The sequence below is a fragment of the Mustela nigripes genome, chromosome 1, assembly GCF_022355385.1.
Source record: "Mustela nigripes isolate SB6536 chromosome 1, MUSNIG.SB6536, whole genome shotgun sequence".
NCBI classification, from domain to species: domain Eukaryota; kingdom Metazoa; phylum Chordata; class Mammalia; order Carnivora; family Mustelidae; genus Mustela; species Mustela nigripes.
This window is the reverse complement of record NC_081557.1, coordinates 44,569,763-44,590,342: the sequence shown is the minus strand read 5'-3', so window position 1 is coordinate 44,590,342 and position 20,580 is coordinate 44,569,763. Positions and strand designations below refer to the sequence as shown.

General features: G+C 36.1%; 1 pseudogene; it reads left to right on the top strand.

Annotated features, from left to right (window-relative positions):
- Positions 1–2,167: 2,167 nt before the first annotated feature.
- Positions 2,168–10,141, top strand: LOC132012953 (olfactory receptor 56B4-like; annotated as a pseudogene).
- Positions 10,142–20,580: the final 10,439 nt, after the last annotated feature.

Sequence of the window (20,580 nt, the reverse complement as noted above, 5' to 3'; positions counted from 1 at the left end):
TTATTCCTAAATTGGAAGTGTGATTCAATCCTCACAAATCAATCAGTGTAATAATCACATTGATAAGATACAGGATAAGAACCATATGATCAGATATGTCGTATAAAAAATTAAAAATTTTAAAAAAAGAACCATATGATCATTTCACTAGATGCAGAAAAAGCATCTGACAAAGTCCAACATCTATTCATGATAAAAACTCTCAACAAATTAGCTTCAGAGGGAATGTACCTTAACATAATCAAAGACCATCTATGAGAAACCCACAGTTAACATCATCCTTAATGGGGAAAAACTGAGAGCTTTTCCCCAAGATCAGGAACAAAACAAAGATGTCTTTTCTCACCACTTTTATTCAACATAGTACTAGAAAGTCCTAGCCACAGCAATCAGACAACAAAAAGAAATAACAAGCATCCAAATTGGAAAGGAAGTAGTAAAACTTTCACTATTTGCAGATAACATGATATCATATATGGAAAACCTGAAAGAACAACAAAGAAAGAAAGAAGGAAGGAAGTTCTATCAGCTAGAACTGATAAAGCAATTGAGTAAACTTGCAGGATACAAAGTCAATGTACAGAAATCTGTGCATTTCTAGACACCAATAATGAAGCAGCAGAAAGAAAAATTAAGGAAACAATACCATTTACAATTGCACCCACAATAATAAGATACCTAGGAATAAATCTAACCAAAGAGGTGAAAGACCTCTGCTTTGGAAACTATAAAACACTGATGAAAGAAACTGAAGAGGACACAAAGAAATGGAAAGACATTCTATGCTCATGCATTGGAAGAACAAATATTGTTAAAATGTCTGTACCACCCAAAGTAGTACACTTAATATTGTTAAAATGTCTGTACCACCCAAAGTAGTACACTTAATGCAATCTCATTCAACCAACAGCATTTTTTACAGAACAAGAATAAACAATCCCCAAGTTTGGATGAAACCACAAGTCCCCAAATACCCAAAGCAACCCTGAAAAAGAAAAGTAAAGCCCAAGGCATCACAATTGCAGATTTCCACGTTCTATTACAAAGCTGTAGTGATCAAGATAATATGGTATTAACACAAAAATAGATGCATAGATTAAGAGAACAGAATGGAAAATCCATAAATAAACTCAAAATGATGTGGTCAATTAATCTTCAAACAATGCAGAAAGAATAGCCAATAGGAAGAAGATAGTATCTTCACCAAATGGTGTTGGGAAAACTCGACAGCAAGATTCACAAGAGAGAAACAGGACCACGTTCTTATGCCAAACACAAAAATAAATTCAAAATGATTTGCAAATGACACCTTCAATAAGGGTTACTATCCAAAATACATAAGGAACTCATAAAACTCAACATCTAAAAAAAAAAAAAAAAACCAACTTAAAAAATGGGCAGAAAACAAGAACAGATGTTTTTGCAGAGATAAAGATGACCAACAGACACATGAAAATATGCTTGACATCATTCATCATCAAGGAAATGCAAATTAAAACTACAGTGAAGTATCACCACTTACATGTCAGAATGGCTAAAATCAACAATATGAAAAACAGCAAGTATTGAGGATGTGGGAAAAAAGGAACAGTAGTGCAATTTTGGTGGGAATGCAAACTGGTCCGGTCACTCTGAAAAACAATAAGGAGGTTCCTCAAAAAGTTAAAAATAGAGCTACCTTATGAACCAGCAATCACACTACTGGGTATTTACCCAAAGAATACAAGAACTAATTCAGGGGGATACATGCAGCTCTATGCTTATAGCAGCATTATTTACAATAGCCAAGATATGGAAGCAACCCAAGTGTCCTTCAATTGATGAACGGATGAAGAAGATGTGATACTTTACCTCTTTGGTCAGGTTTATTCCCAGGTATCTTATGGTTTTTGGTGCTATAGTAAATGGAATCGATTCTCTAATTTTCCTTTCTGTATTTTCATTGTTAGTGTATAAGAAAGCCACTGATTTCTGCACATTGACTTTGTATCCTGCCATGTTGCTGAATTGCTGTATGAGTTCTAGTAGTTTGGGGGTGGAGTCTTTTGGGTTTTCCATATAAAGAATCATGTCATCTGCAAAGAGAGAGTTTGACTTCTTCATTGCCAATTTGGATACCTTTTATTTCTCTTTGTTGTCTGATTGCTGTTGCTAGGACTTTAATACTATGTCGAACAAGAGTGGTGAGAGTGGGCATCCTTGTCTTGTTCCTGATCTCAACAGGAAGGCTGCAAGCTTTTTCCCATTGAGGATGATATTTGCTGTGGGTCTTTCATAGATAGATTTGATGAAGTTCAGGAATGTTCCCTCTATCCCTGTACTTTGAAGCGTTTTAATCAGGAATGGATGCTGGATTTTGTCAAATGCTTTTTCTGCATCAATTGAGAGGACCATGTGGTTCTTCTCTCTTCTTATATTAATTTGTTCTATCACATTGATTGATCTGCGAATGTTGAGCCATTCTTGTAGCCCAGGGATGAATCCCACCTGGTCATGGTGGATAATCTTTTTAATGTGCTGTTGGATCCTGTTTGCTAGGATCTTGTTAAGAATCTTAGCATCCATAGTCATCAGTGATATTGGTCTGAAATTCTCTTCCCTATGACCCTGCAATTGCGCTACTGGATATTTACCCCAAAGATACAGATGTAGTGAAAAGAAGGGCCATCTGTACTCCAATGTTTATAGCAGCAATGGCCACGGTCGCCAAACTGTGGAAAGATGCCCTTCAACGGATGAATGGATAAGGAAGATGTGGTCCATATATACTATGGAGTATTATGCCTCCATCAGAAAGGACGAATACCCAACTTTTGTAGCAACATGGATGGGACTGGAAGAGATTATGCTGAGTGAAATAAGTCAAGCAGAGAGAATCAATTATCATATGGTTTCACTTATTTGTGGAGCATAACAAATAGTATGGAGGACATGGGGAGATAGGAGAAGGAAGTTGAGGGAAATTGTAAGGAGAGGTGAACCATGAGAGACTATGGACTCTGAAAAACAATCTGAGGGTTTTGAAGGGGCGGGGGGTGGGAGGTTGGGGTACCAGGTGGTGGGTATTATAGAGGGCACGGATTGCATGGAGCACTGGGTGTGGTGCAAAAATAATGAATATTGTTATGCTGAAAATAAATAAAAAATAAATTTTAAAAAATCTATGACAAAAAAGAAAAACATATAGATTTCTGATTGGAGAGAATTAATGGATAAAGACATCAACTCTTCCATAATTTGCATTTTTAAATGTGATATTCAAAAAAAAGCATTTAAATTAGCATTAATTTAAAGCATTTTTTTGAAGTTATTACTAAGAATGTCCCCTATCATGTGGTAAATACATGATTCAATTGGTAGTGATACTAAAAACAGGAAAGATTGTCCTGGAAGGCAGTGATTTTTGAATACAGGCTGAAATTTAAAATATGAAAAAAGGGCATTCAGAATAATAGGAAAAAAGAAGTCTCATTTATTGAATGATGCTGAGATAATAGTTTAACTACTAGTGGGGAGAAATTAATTTAGATACTTTTTCACCCCATGGGAATTTTCTATTATTGATTGATTGATTGATTTTAGAGAGAAAATGGGGTAGGGGAGAGAGGCAGAGAAAGAAGAGAGAGAAATTCAAGCAGACTCCCCACTGAGTGTGGAAACTGACCTGGGGCTCAATCTCACAACCCTGAGAACAGACCTGCACCAAAACCAAGAGTTAGACACTCAACTATGCCACCCAAGCACCCATGAAATTTCAATTTTTTTAAAAAAAACTAAGTTAAAATAAATTTTCATAAAGAATATGCTAGTAAATATTTATTAAAAGAATGGATTTTACATCATTAAAAGTTTAAAAGTTACCAAAAAATATAAAAGATAGAGTTTGTTATGACTACATAAAAGTTTGTGTATGCATGTGTGTAAATCATTTTTTAGAAAAGACAGACTTTAATGGAAAATGAATTGAAGGAAATATTTCCAGAAAACTCAACAGAGGTATTATCCTTAAGATATAATGAAATTTTTAAAAAAAGTTATAGAGAAATCCATACAGTGAGCATTTGAAAAACATTATTTCATTTAATACTGTAAGTTTCACATAAAGACAAAAGAGAAAATTAGTAAAGAAGCACGTAAGTGGAAAATAAATCCTTGAAAATCTCAAAGTTCAAAAAAAGAAAGAAAATGTCAACAGTCACTCAACAGTGAAGTGAAAACTGAACCAAAATTGAAATACCAATTTTTACTCACTCTATTAATAAAGACTTTTAAATTAAAATTCCTAATTTGGGATGTGATGAAATGGATGGATGGGGTGACATAAACACAGTCCCAAGCAAACTTGCATATCTATGTATACATAAAGTGCTACAGTGCATCTATGAAGCAACACTTTAGTATACATCAAGAGCACTTAAAATACACATATTTTCATACAGGGGCAGAATAACTTCTTGAAAAACAATGTGGCAATATCAATCAAAATCTTTGTTTTTAATTTCACACCCCCATTCACTCAGAAATTACCCTATCAATTACCCTATAAATAAACTTACACATATGCATAAAGATATATGAACAGTACAGTTAGTACATAATTTTTTACAGTTACAAAATCCTGGAAACAAACTGAAAGTCAGTAGTTCTTATTAAATTATCAGATATCCATGTGGAAGAAAATCATGTACAGTGAGGCATATCTAGTTTGCGATATGGAGCAGTCTCCAAGATAATTAAGTAAGAAAGAAAAGGAAAGGAAACAAAGGCTATAGGCTATGTTTAGTGTGCTAACATTTGCATTTGTCTTTTATAAGAAAAATAAACATATATTCTTACTCATGCAAAAACTATCTCTGGAAGGATTCCTAAGAAACTGGGTTACTGGCTGCCTCTGGTGAAAAGGAAGGGATTTAGGAGACCCAAGCATAGAAGTCTTACTGTCTGTTATTTATATATTTTTTTAATTTTATTTGACTTCCCTATGACCCTGCAATTGCACTCCTGGGTATTTACCCCCAAGGATACAGATGTCGTGAAAAGAAGGGCCATCTGTACCCCAATGTTTATAGCAGCAATGGCCACGGTCGCCAAACTATTGAAAAAACCAAGATGCCCTTCAATGGATGAATGGATAAGGAAGATGTGGTCCATATACACTATGGAGTATTATGCCTCCATCAGAAAGGAAGAAAGGATGAACACCAACTTTTGTAGCAACATGGATGGGACTGGAAGAGATTATGCTGAGTGAAATAAGTCAAGCAGAGAGAGTCAACTATCATATTGTTTCACTTATTTGTGGAGCATAACAAATACCATGGAGGACAAGGGGTATTAGAGAGGAGAAGGGAGTTGGGGTAAATTGGAAGGGGAGGTGAACCATGAGAGACTATGGACTCTGAAAAACAATCTGAGGGGTTTGAAGTGGCGGGGGGTGGGAGGTTGGGGTACCAGGTGGTGGGTAATATAGAGGGCACGGATTGCATGGAGCACTGGGTGTGGTGAAAAAAATAATGAATACTGTTTTTCTGAAAATAAATAAATAATTTTTTTTAAAAAAATCAAAATATTACAGAAAATAAAATGTTAAGATGGCTATGTTCTTTTTATGTATCACTTCTGTATCATTTTTAAAATTCTACTTAAAGGAAATAATCTGAAAATAAGATAGCGGTGAGTCAATTATGGTACAGCCAAATGTAGAAATATAAAATAGTCGTCCAAATTAAGATTCTACCTTACTTTTAATGATAATGGAAAAATTGTGGTTTATTTATTCATCCATGCCATAAATTTTTACTGAATGCCTACTTTATGTCCTAGAACACAATACTAAAATACAAAGGCAAGATACAACATTATCCTCATATAATGATATAAACTGCTTAAATATAAAATGGAAAAATGGAAGGAAACCAAATATTAATAGTTGTTATCTACTAGTAAGAAGATTATTCTTGATATATATGTATTTGAACATGCTTATTAGATAGACAAGGGTAATGATAAATGGTTATTCCAATCCTTCTGTTTAGAAAAAAATTTGGCTTGTTTTATTACTCTCCTGTGGAATATTTCCAGGAGAAAAAAAAAAAGCCACACATGAAAGAAACGATCATTGGTGGGAGAGTGCGTTATGAGGACCCTGAGCTGAACTCTCAAATGCAGTCTTCTTCTTATTTCAGTTTTATGGACAGACACTGAGAACGGAGCACCTATATCACGGAGACCTCCACTAGAGTTACCAAACGTTCCAGCCTCCAGATTCCCACTTCATCCTGATGGAGCTCAGAGGCATTCATGAGTGGCAGTACTGGCTTTCCCTGCCCCACCTCTGCTCTACTTCTTAGCTCTTTGTGCCAACCTCCTTGTCATGGTCACCAACCAACATGAGGCCACACTGCACACGCCTATGTATTCTGGGCCTACTGGCGGTTGTGGACATGGGGCTGGCCACCACAATCACGCCAAAGATCCTGGCTATCCTCTGGTTGGATGCCATGGCCATCAGTTTCCCTGAGTGTGTTGCTCAGATCTACATCATCCACTGCTTCTTGTGCATGGAATCTGGTATCTTCCTCTGCATGCCGGTAGACAATGGAGTCATCTGTCACCCCCTTCCATAGTCACGGAAGCTTTGTGATCAAAACCACAGGATTTATGGTGCTCAGGAATGGCCTGTTTACTACCCCAGTACCTACACTGGCTGCCCAGCAACACTACTGATCCAAGAATGAAACTGATCACTGCCTGTGCTCTAACTTGGAAGTCACCAGTCTGGCTTGTGATGACATCACTGTGAACAAATTTTATCAACTGATTTTAGCATGGGTCCTGATTGGGAGTGATATGGCCCTGGTTTTTTCTTCTTATGTATTAATCCTTTGCTCTGCAATCCAGTTGAACTCACCAGAAGCAATGTCAAAGGCTCTGGGTACCTGTAGCTCCCACCTCATCCTCATCCTCTTCTTCTACATAGGTATCATTGCACTGTCTGCCATACACCTTGCAGAGAAAAAGATCCCCCTGATCCCTGTACTCCTTAATGTGCTGCACAACGTTATCCCCCCCGCACTCAATCCCATTGTCTATGCACTCAGGATTAGGGTTAGGGTTAGGGCAATTTGAAGCAATTTGATAAAATTTACTTAAATGTTCATAAATATTCATATTCTTTTATCCAGTAATGCTATATTTAGAAAAACATCCAAAGGAAATAGTCTAAATGCAAGCAAAAATTTATCCAAGAAAATTCATTAATACTAATAGAAAATGAAAACTGTTTGTATAAATTAACTCTAACTTGCACATATCTATGTGTTTTACATGTCATTTTCATAATATGGAAAAGAAAATAAATAAATGTCTATTTTAGAAGACAGAAAACAGTTTAAATTCATACCAGATAATCTCAATAATAATAATAATTATTAATTAGTTCATCATTAACAATTGCTAAGTATTTCTCATAGGCCAAAGAACTGAGATACACACACACACACACACACACACACACACAATCTAATTTAATACTCACAATAACCCTGTGAGGTGCAAACAGTATTATTCCCAATGTATAGCTAAGGGATCTAGGCACTGGGGGTTACAGAACTTGTTCCACCAGCTATGATTCTACTCCTTGGAAGTCTGATTTCGAAACCTTTGCACTCTTTTCCCTGTTCCTCTTGCTCTGTTCCAGAATCTCTACACGATCTTAAGGAACTTGTGAAAGCTCACTCTGCTTCAATTCTTCAAGTTAAAGTAGTAATAATCATGGCATTTTGTTGATTCACAAAGTCACAGCATGCCATGACAAGCAAAAGAGATAATAAAGAAAACAGGCTTTGAGATATGATATACACAGGGAAAAACTGATCTAATTATGCAGCAAAGTTTTCTTTCTAGGGAAGAAAATAGTCCCAGAAAATGCCCTAGAAAAGTAGCTACAAATAACCAGTTAAATCTAATTTAAATTTTATCATTTGCCCATCTAACAAAAATGTACACTTTTGGGGGTACCTGGGTGGTTACGTGGGTTAAGCCTCTGCCTTCAGCCCAGGTCATGATCTCAGGGTCCTGGAACGGAGCCCCACATCAGGCTCTCTGCTCAGCAGGGATCCTATTTCCCCTCTCTCTCTGCCTCCTGTTCTGCCTACTTGTGATCTCTATCAAATAAATAAATAAAATCTTTTTTTAAAAATATACACTTTTGAGTATAAGAACGCTGATCCATGTTCGTTTTGTACCTTCTCTAAGCCTAGTACAGGAACTCCGCACATGACAGATGCTTAATACTTGATTCATGATGTGGCTGGTCAGCAGTATAAGTTAGTCTGTGGACCTGCGTATCAAATATCCTGGACCATGATATGAAGAATGACCTCAAAAAGTTTGCATGAGTCCACCTTGGAAGTCTTAGAAGACTGCTCAGAGCTTAAGCAACGCCATGAGCTCATCCTACCAGAGAAGTGAGCACTGGGCAGGGCAGCAGACCTGGGCAGAAGTCAGTCCATATGTGGGACAAGCCATCCTAGGAGTAATGATTGAACACTTACTCAAGAACAAAGACTATAAACTTTCTCCAAAAGGAGCTATTACTTCACCCTTGACCAACAATGGCCACTGATTCAGACTGAAGCACTCCTCCAGTAAGAAAAGGTATGCAAGAGGCAGTCACAGAAAAGGGCTTGAACTTAAGCCAACTTCCACTGTTTCTACCTCCAAAGGAGTAGGGTAATAACATCTAACCTTAAAGACTTCTTTACAGTTTGCAGAACACTTTCCCACAATGGATCAACTAATTTCATGTAGTCTTCACAGCAGCCTTCTTAGTTAGGAAACATAGTATACTATTAACCCTTTTTCACAAAGAAAAGGCACTCAGGTTGAATGATTATACAAGTTCATCAACTAGCAGATTGTTGGCAGCCATGAGGCGTGGTCGAGGGCATTGCACCACTAGGTTAAGGTTTGAACTAAGGCCGGCCTAACACCTGCCCTGCCGGTGACGGCTAAGGGTGGGACAGCCTCGCAGATAAGCCTGGTCTGTTAGTCTCTTACCTTTTCCTCTGATCCCCGTTCTCTCTCTCAAATAACGAGCCCCTTGCTAATCTGCGGCAAACACCTCTCAGGCTTAAGGACTGGAGCAACTCCAAGGAGGTAGATTATATTATTCTGTACCTACAACAATGGAGAACTTTAGATGTGTACCGCAGTAGACAGTTTCCTACCTAAGTTGATGTTTGTCCAAGACTTTCACAAACCGAGTCATTAAAATATACCCTGCCTCCTACAAAGGTAATGCCTTCTCATTCCTACTTCCCTCCTATATACTTAGTTTCTCCAGATAGCTTCTCGTTTTCCATTAATCTGTCTCCTGTTTTCCTGCAGTTCCTGACTATCTAGTTCATCCCTAAAGCTTCTCGTTTTCCATTGACCTATATCCTGTTTTCCTACAGTTCTTTATTATCTAGTTCAACCCTATAGCTTCTCGTTTTCCATTAACCTATATCTGGTTTTACTGCAGACCCTAAAATAAGTTACCAAAAAGCACATATCTGTGCTAACTTCCATGGCTTTCTGAGGGACGTGATTACTCAAGAAGCAAGACCCTGTCTCCCATCCCTGGCACCAGTCTGTACCATTATGGTTTAACTAAAATAACGTGTGGTGAACAAACAGAAATTATATGATGAATGCTTGGAAACCCCTACCCCAATTAAACTGCCTATATAAGAAGCTCGATAATCAGAATAAAGATGGAGATGTCTGACTACTAACCAGAACTCGCTGTGTGGCTCTCTCATTCCTCTCGCCAATGCCACCCCTCCTTCAGGGATACCTGTACCTGCCAAGGCTGGATCCCGGCAGTAAATAGCAGTGTTGAGCCATCCTCAAAGCTGCCTCCAAGCTTTCATTCACATATTTATTTCATTTATTTATTCATTCATTCAAAAACACACAGCATGGGTCTATGTGTAGGAGCCCCAAGTGCCACTTTCAATAACTTGCTGGGGATGTGTCTCTCAGTTCCTTTGAAAATATGCAAACATCTCACATCCAACCTGGAAAACTCTGACACAACAGAAAGATAAGAGCAGCTAATTATTCTCTCCACTCACTCCATGTGCCATGTGTATAAAAAGGGATGTGCACTCTATTTTATCTTTATAAACTATTCCTCTTTGTCACATGCTTTACATTTACCCATTTGTTCTGCCCTTTGTGATTTTAATACTGTCACACTACTTTATTTTTAATTGCCTGTCTTTTCATACCAGCTGACAACTTCATTTGAACCTGTCATTTTAGTACATTAGCTATGTCTTCATTACCGTGTAAAACAAAACCACAATGAGATACCACTCCCACCTACCAGGATGTTTATAACTCGAAATACGGAAAGCCAGTGTTGGTGAAGTTATGGAGAAAATAAAACACTCACACGGTGCTGGTGGGGACGTAAACCAATGCAGCAGTTTCGGAAAAGAGGCAGGCAACTCTTGGGGGTGATTAACAAGTCACCCCATGACCCAGCAATTCCACTCTTTGGCACCACCCAAGAGAACTGAAAACATGTATGTCCACACAAAAATTTGGACATGAATATTTATTCCTAAATATTCCTAATAGCCAAAAAATGAAGACAACTCAAATGTGCATCAACTGAGGAATGCATTAAAAAAATGCGGTATACCCATGCAATGGAAAATCAGCCAGCCAGAAAAAAGTAAAAGAGTACTGATACTTGCTACAACATGGATAAAACTCAAAAACATTAGGCTAAATGAAAGAAAGCCCGTCAGAAAAAGATACATATCGTATGATACCATTTTTATGAAATATCTAACATAGGCAAATTCATAAGGACAGAAAGGAGCTAAGTAATTACCATGGGCTAAAGGAAAGGGAAAGTGAGAAACAACTATGTACAAAAGGGTTTCTTTGAAGATGGTGAAAATTTCCGTAATTAGAAGTGATAGTAGTACAACATTGTGAATGTACTAGAAGCCACTGAATTAAATACTTTAAAATGGTTAAAATGCTGAATTGTATGTTGTTTGGATTTTACCTCACTTAAACACTAACAAAAAACAAAACAAAACAAAACACAAACCTCTCTTCTTATGATGTCTCTCCAGTGCCCTCTACTGCCAAAGTTTAGCATCGTTCCAGCGGATAAAGGCCTATTACTGACGGACCTAAATCCACTTGCAGAGAGCAGGCCAAACAACAGGATTTGTAGCTGAGGCACAAGAAGTTGATAAATAGCCTGGTTCACACCTTTGACTACTCAGCTTCCAAATGCACTATTTCACGCACATCTGAACTCCCAAACAACAATAAAACAACTCAATACTTCTATTTTTAAAAAGACAGCTAAATAATAATAATTAATAAATCATAATAAACATAAGAGATAGAGCTATTTTTCATACAAAGAGGTTGTCACTTTTTCCCCAAAAATAACAAGATGCACAATCCCGAGAGTCAGTTTATACACTGCTGGAAAAATTACCATATTCCTCAAATTCAGTCAGAGTCCAATCAAATATTCTGTTACCTACCAAAGACTGAACTATTCAGTTAACTTTCAATAACATACATAAAATAAAAATGGAAAGGAAAGAGAAGGATCATTTATAAAAATAGAAGTTCACAAATAAAAAGCCAATATATAATATTCAAAGATACTATAGCTCTAATTTCTGTAATTGTTCACAAGGTCATTATTGATCTCTACCATATTTATACCAACTCTGTCAAAACTTGGCAGAGTATCGAAAACCTTCATTCTTAAAAGGTCTGAACTCTCAGACATCCTGCCCTTTATCGTTAGTATACTTTTCCATTAACCCTTACTAGTGAGCATGGAAGTACTAAGAGGCACCTCGGGGATATCCTGGGTTCCCAACATAGTCTTCCTATCCCCATTGCATAGAAGCAATCTAATTTCCCCTTAGTTTGGGGGTTTAATCACTCCAGGTTAATAGATTAATCTCTTTTTCTCCTCTGGTTCTATGGTGTAAGGCAGTAAGATGAGTACCCTTTTTTTTTTTTTTTTAAGTTTTATTTAAGTTCCAGTTAGTTAACATACTGTGTAATATCGGTTTTTAGCTGCAGGTGTATAATATAGTGAATCAACACTTTCATACAATGCCTGTGCTGATCATAACAACTGCACTCCTTAATCCCTATCACCTATTTCACCCATCTCCCCTCTGGTAACCTTCAGTTTGTTCTCTATAGTTTAGAGTCTGTTTCTTGGTTTGCCTCTCTCTCTCTCTCTTTTTTTTTTTCCTCCTATGATCATTTGTTTTGTTTCTTAAATTCCACAGATGAGCGAAATCAAATGATATTTCTCTTTCTCTGACTGACTTATTTCGCTCAGCACACTACTCTCTAGCTCCATCCACATTCTTGCAAATGGCAAGATTAAATTCTCTTTTATTATCTGAGTAATATTCCATTGCATTGTTTTACCACATCTTCTTTATCCATTCACCAGTCAATGAACATTTCAGCTTTTTCTATAATATGGCTGTTATTGATAATGCTCTTATAAATATCAGGGTGCAAGTATCCCTTCAAAATCAGTATTTTTGTACCATTTGGGTAAATACCTAATAATGCAATTGCTGGATCATAGGTTAGTTGTTTTTTTAACTTTCTGAGGAACTTCCATACTGTTTTCCACAGTGGCTGCACCAGTTTTTATTTCCACCAACAGTATAAGAGGGTTTCCCCTTTTTTGATATCCTCACCAACACCTGTCATTTCCTATGTTGTTGATTTTAGCCATTCTGACTGATGCATAGTGATGTCTCATTATAGTTTTGATTTGTATTTCCCTGATGATGATGTTGAGCATCTTTTCACTAGTCTGTTGGAAGATGGTTCCTTGATGTAAAGATCTATAAACAGAGGATCCAAAATAAAAATACTTTCTGTTCTAATCCTCTAATGATATTTGAAGCATTTGCTTCCATGACCAAATATGCAAACTGAAATCCAGAATCTGTCCCTATCACAGTCAGGAACCATCAATACCCTCCACTTGCTAGCTGCACGTTGGTCTCATAGTGACCAATAGTTGTTTTGAGTCTCTGGTTGTCCCTGTTGACAAACAGAACAATTTTGAGCTTCAGAAGGAGTCAGTGGATTAGACTTATTTATTTATTTATTTATTGCCCATGATAGCATGATAGAATAATCTCATGACCATTCATCTCAGGTAGCCCAAGAAGACTCCACCAAGAAGTGAATTAAAACATCTAATTGTTGATGCTACAGCACTTCTGAGTTCACAAAAGGGTTTTGCTAATGAGAATGAATATGCCCATTTTTACATTCTTTTTTTTCCAAGTTCATAGTGTTCCATAATCTTGCATGCCATACTGAGATTCATCTTATCAAAAGGTCCAGTTCAGACCACATTGCCAGTTCATTGTCTGTGATTGAAAATATGCATAATTCCATCCTCTTCTATTGTCATTATCACTTAGTCCTTTCGATACTGTGAAGAAACCCACTGAGCATATTTACCTTTCCTTTGGGCAAGTTCATTAGTTAAAACAACAAGACAGCAGTCATTCTGAAAGCAACTGACATTCTATTAGCGAAGATAATTTTAGATATTTGCAGGTTTTCTGAAATACCTCATGATTTCAGAGTAGAGAATAAGCTATGAAATGTTTATCAATGTTCTTCCTTCAGAAATCTATACCATATCTCTCCACAGCATTTCTACAATGTCCTGAACAAAATATTTTTTTAAAGATTTTATTTATTTATTTATTTGACAGAGAGAGCGATCACAAGTAGGCAGGAAGGCCAGAGAGAGAGGAGGAAGCAGGTTCTCCGCAGAGCAGAGAGCCCGATGTGGAGCTCAATCCCAGGACCCTGGGATCATGACCTGAGCCAAAGGCAGAGGCTTTAACCCACTGAGCCACCCAGGCGCCCCTGAAAACAAATTTTTATTCCCAAACCTTCTTGGTTGTGACTTGACATTTTTTATCAATATACAAATTTATTTTTACCAAAAATTTTTTACCAATTTTTTGGTAATTTTACCAAATTTTATGAATATTTTACCAAAATATAAATAATTGTTGTTCTACCAGAATTGCTTACTCCCCTGACCATGCTTTTTTACAGTCCAGAAGCAAAATTTCCCTAATGTGCTGGCAATTCTTGACTCTCTTTGGCTATAGCTTGACAATAATAATTTATGACTTTGTATATCTTAATTTTAGCAAGCTACACCTCATTTTGCAATGTATTACAAAACCTTAACAGTACAATATTCTATTAAACAAAATTGCTAAATCATTACATAACTTTGATTATAGCAAAAACAAATGATCACACATGGATCAAAATATTGATTCCATTCCAAAACTGGGCAGCAACATGCAAAAGAATGAACCTGGACCACTTTCTCTCACAATACACAAAAGTAAATTCAAAGTGGATTAAAGGGGGCGCCTGGGTGGCTCAGTGGGTTAAGCCGCTGCCTTCGGCTCCGGTCATGATCTCAGGGTCCTGGGATCGAGTCCCGCATCGGGCTCTCTGCTCAGCAGGGAGCCTGCTTCCTCCTCTCTCTCTCTCTGCCTGCCTCTCTGCCTACTTGTGATCTCTCTCTGTCAAATAAATAAAAAAAATCTTTAAAAAAAAAAAAAAAAAAACAAAGTGGATTAAAGACCTGAATGTCAGATCTGAAACCATAAAAATCCTAGAAGAGAGCAGAAGCAGTAACTTGTTTGACATATGTCATAGCAACTTCTTCCTAGATAAACCTCCTGAGACAAGGGAAACAAAAGTAAAAGCAAACTGTCAGGACTACATAAAAAGAAAAAGCTTTTGCACAGGAAAGGGAACAATCTGCAAAATTAAAAGGCAACCTACAGAATGGAAGAAGGTATTTGCCAGTGACATATCCAGTAAAGAGTTAGTACCCAAAATACATAAAGAACTTATAAAACAACATCCAAAAAACAATACAGTTAAAAAATAGGCAGAGGACATGAACAGACATTTTTCCAAAGAAGACATAAGAAGGCCAACAGACACATGAAAAGATGCTCAACATCACTCTTCAGGGAAATACAAATCAAAACTACAAAGAGGTACCACCCCTCAACTGTCAGAAGGCCAAAAGCATTATTTATAGCAGCCAAGATATGGAAGCAACCCACTTTTTCATTAATTAATGAATGGATAAAGAAGATGTAATACACACACACACACACACACACACACACACACACACACACACACGGAGTATTATTCAGCCATGAAAGAGAATGAAATATTGCCATTTTCAACAATATGGACAGAGCTAGAGTGTATCATGCTAAGCAAAGTAAGTCAGTCAGAGAAAGAAATAAACACCATTTGATTTCACTAATATGTGGAATTTAAGAAACGAAACAAGCAAAGGGAGAAAAATAAGAGAGAGAGAAAAATCAAGAAACAGACTCTTAGTTATAGAGAACAAACTGATGGTTACCAGAGGGGAGATGGGTAGGGTGATGGGTCAAATAGGTGGTAAGGATTAAGGAGTACACTTAACTTTATGAGTACAGAGCAATATATGGAAGAGTTGGATCACAATATTGTACATGTACACCTGAAATTTAATGTAACACTATATGTTAACTAACTGGAATTAAAATAAAAACATTAATATATATTGATTCCATTCTACCACAATTTGACTGTATTTTGAGTAAGTTTTGGCTGTTAGAATCTCTGACAGCAACCTTTAAGCAACAAAGAAGTAAATGGGAGTTTAAGCTAATTTGAGAAAATTAAAATAAAAATTAAAGTTTTATTTAATATAGTATATGTAGCTAGAATACATGTATTATTAAACAGAAAAGGGTAAAATGCCACTGCCTATGAATGTAAGCATCACACTTTGAAACTCCTTTAGACTGCTTCTCTATTCACTCTTCTCAATATTCATTCGTCTATTTGACGAATATTCATAAAATATCTACTATGTTCCAAGAACTGGTCTAGGTGTTGGGGACAGAGCAATGAACAAAAATTACAAGAAGCATGTTTTGGGGGAGCTTATATTTTAATGTGAAAAAGAAAAAAAGATACAAATAAATGACTTGATAACACGACATGTTGTGATATGTGCCATAGAGACAAATAGAGCAGAGAGTTATAGAGTCAGGACTGCTATTTTAGATAAACTGGTCATAGAATGCATCTCTGATTAAGGAACATTTGATCTGAATACAAATTCTACATCACTCTTTTATTCCAGTTTAATTAACACTAAAATTACAATGTCATAAAAGACAAGAGAGGCAAATGGTCCTGAAAAGGAACTGATCAACACAAATAATAGAGAGGGCTCTAGTAAGATTACCTGAGTAATCTGGGTATTTATAAAAAATGCCCAATTCTTTTGGCACTTGAGATCATTAGCAAGAGCAATTTCTATGCATGCTAAAACAAAAGTTAAATTGCAGTGAGACAAGAAAGCTATAGGAATTGAGGATGAAGAAGCAACATAAACAGGTTACTCATAGTGTTTGTGATCAGGAAATAGGGGAAATCTCTGAAAAGAAGACAAAGTAAAGATATATTTTGAGATAGGCAGACTTCAAAACCTTCCTAGAATGAAGAGCACTATTCCTCAGACAAAAGTGAATTAATCCTTGAGTGAAAGGCTGTCCGTTTTGTGGGCTGCTCTGGGATTTGAGGTGAACGGACTCCAACATTTTGTGACTAACCCCTAACAACACTTGGGTTGTATTCCCATTGCAATGCCAAAAAAAAAACCCTGGAGGATGTTCGTTATAAAGCAGGGAGGGCCTGGAGAGCACCGCACCAGGATCAGACATCTCACGGACCTAATTTATACAAAAACCCCAGATTCCAAGGGTGGCAAGCAAGGACACGAATCTGTTCTGAACAACAAAAGGCTGACAAAGGCAGCTGAAGCCAGGAGAGCAGACACAGCTACAGAAGGCATTACAGGTATCTTCCAAGACCTCGAAGTACTAAGTAAACCAGTCAATGACCTGTACCCTAAAAGTGAGGGGATGGACGTTTCCCACCATCCTGTAAGAAACCCCCTTCCTCCTCTCTGAGTTTAGTTAGTATATGCCTTATCCTTGCCTTCTATGGCTTTCCTTATTTGATTCTTCACCTCTAGTACCTCCCTTCTCTCAGGCTCTTGACTCGTAGAAACTAAATTCTGTGACTAGGAAACAGGAGAGAAATGAGACTGAGTTCTAGGATTTTCAGTAAATCAATGATAAACCAACAGGCCTAGAATAATAAATTCTACACCCAGGATTCCTAGAACAAAAAGCAACTTTAAACAAAACATTGCTTTATTCACTCAATGAAAAGACATGATTTTTTTAAAAGACCTCATATTTATTATAAATTGAAGCTGAGTTCCCGCTAAATCAACCAAAATTGAAGATATTTGCCATCATATTTATTTTATATTGATCATGAATTTCCAACTGTTTCAGTGAGATATAAAACAAAGATTAAAATATATTAATATTTGTAAAGAGGGAAAGTAGCACTGTTCATAAGCAACTTTTTTTTTAAAGGTATTTGTTGCACTTTTTTTTTTTAGGATTTTATTTTTAAGTACTCTCTGCATCCAGCATGGGACTCTAATTTACAATCCTGATATCAAGAGTTGTATGCTCTGTGAACTAAGTCAACCAGATGCCCTAAAAGCAAATTTTTGCTATACCCAGAAAATCAGGAAAAGAGTATTAATGGGAAAAATTTAAACATTGACAACAGTTTAGCAAAATGGTTGATACACAAGACAGAAATAGCAAAACAAACAAAATTGCAATTTATAAAATGATAAACCCCAAATATTTGGTTTATCAGCAACGATTAATTGGTTGAGCTAATACAGAAAAAATTCCATGAAGTATTTAAAAGTAGCACAAGTTTAGCACAATGAATGCAAAAGGAAATAACAAAACAAATATAATAACACTAAAAAAAGGTAAATTCACTGGATTTCCATAGGTCATAAATACACAATGGAATACATAATGAAAAAAACTCATATTCATTCAAAATATCTCAAAATACTAATAATAAGAACACTGCAGAAGTAAAAAATTTTAATAAAATTTTTTTGAAGATTTAAACAAAGGCAGAGAGAATCCACATTTAATGAAGCAGACTTGACAGTATAAGGATGTCAATTTTTTTTCCAAAATTAAGTTACAAATTTTGAACAGTCCCAAACAAAATTGCTATTTTAGTATTCGATATAAGAAATCAAATTTAATCTGACAAACTGAGGGTTGCTGGGGGGAGGGGGTTTGGGAGAAGTGGGTGGGATTATGGACATTGGGGAGGGTATGTGCTTTGGTGAGTGCTGTGAAGTGTGTAAACCTGGTGATTCACAGACCTGTACCCCTGGGGATAAAAATATATGTTTATAAAAAATTAAAAATTAAAAATTAAAAAAAAAATGAAAAACAAACACATGAAAAGGACTTTAAAATTAAAGAGAATAGGTAATAAGGGATTATAGTCCTCTTGTGTGTTAAATTTATTATAAAACTAAAATGTTTGACTCAGTTTGATATTGGCACAAAATTAACCAGAAAAAAATAGAAAAGATTGAGTGCTACATAGAACTTATACATATAAAAATTTACTATATTATGAAAGAGGCATAATAATGGCTTGGTAAGACATGTAGAAACGACTGTTTAATTATGCAAAACCACTTTATTTACATACCTCTCTTTAACAGAAAAACTAATCCCATATAAGTAAGTTGCATCACAAAACCAGAAGGTCTACCATTAAAAATTAAAAGTCATAGAGAAGTGAGTCCTGGTCAAAATTCTCAGTGAAGAATGGTCTTTTGTAGCTGTGTTTTGGTTGAATAATAGAATATTTTGAGAATTTTACTGAAAGCTGAACAGTTCCTCTCCTCAGAATAATATAAATGTATATGAATTTTTTCATATAAATTTAAGAAATTCAAGAATTTTATGGAGAGGGAGCCTGGGTGGCTCAGTGGGTTAAGTCTCAGCTCAGGTCATGGTCTCAGGGTCCTGGGATCGAGCCCCACATCGGGCTCTCTGCTCAGCTTTCCCCTCTCTCTGCCTGCCTCTCTGCCTACTTGTGGTATCTCTCTCTCTCTCATTCTGTGAAATAAATAAATAAATAAATAAATCTTTAATTAAAAAAAAGAAATTTACATGTTCTAAGAAAAAGTGCAGGATGAAGAATTCCACTTACATGAAACTTTATAAAACATTATCTTTCAGCAAAAAAGTGCTGTAAGTTAAATATCCTAAAACGTTAAAAACCATTACCTTTGCTTGTTGGGATTTTGATTTATAGTTACTTTTCTTAACTTCTGTTAAGAAAGTTTGTTTTCTAAAAGTGCTACTGTTTAATTTTTTGTTTTTATTTTTCAGTTTCATGAGTACTGTATGTTTATTATAATTATAAAAGGCATGGTCATTCATTCTTCACAGAGGCAGTGAGGGATGGAGGCTTCTCTTATACTTAATGCCATCAATGAAGCAAAGATAAAGATTTGGAAAGGCAATATTGATACCTAAATATTTGACAAGGGAAGGTATTACAAATAAAGGTTAAAAAAAAAAAGAATTCTCAGGTATTAAAGTTTTACAAAACCATAATGCCTGTATGCTTTTTGATACAAATTTTTTAAAATAGTCTACAATAGTTCAAGAGTGAACAAAACTGAGACTGTGAGAATAAGGAGGACAGAGCATATAAAGGACCAATAATAAGCTGCAAAATCACTTAAATGAAATGGTCTAAACGTGTGTGATAAATGCCTACTGCTTTAAACCTATACCACACACAACTCTGAAAGTGTTGGGAAGTCTGGTGGTAATTTTCTCTCCCTAAATCTTTTACTAATAAAACTAAAATATAGCTTTATGTATGTCTTTAAATTACTTTCATAATCAGAAGATGAAATACTGATATCCCTACAGATATTAACCTTTTAGCTAGAATTTGATGCCAGAGATTAATTTTTGAACAAGTTTTCTCACTTATTAGTGTTTTCAGAAATGATTCTTATCTAGACAAATCATTCAACCTCTGTATCTTTATGTGTAAATACCAACCCCTGCTGGGTGAAGATTAAATGACTTGATTTTTGTGGAGATATCATTTGTCAACTACAGGCATTGTTTAAAAGAAAAACATGGTCAGGTTCTCCCTGTGGTTGCTTGGTTTCTTCGTGAAGATCCCCAACAATGGAGAAAACACCTCTGCCCTCTAAATTTGGGTTCTTTATAAGGTACAAGTCTTCTGCTATGTGTCTGCATTACACACACACACACACACACACACACACACACACACACACATCTACCCAGAATTTCCAGAAAACAAAGCCAATAAATCTTCACTTTTATTCTGCTAAAAATTTTTATGTTAGAATATATTTTGGATGCAATTGTAAATGGGATTGACTCCTTAATATCTCTTTCTTCTGTCTTGCTGTTGGTGTAGAGAAATGCTCTGCAAAGAAGACATCCAGATGGCGAACAGACACATGAAAAAGTG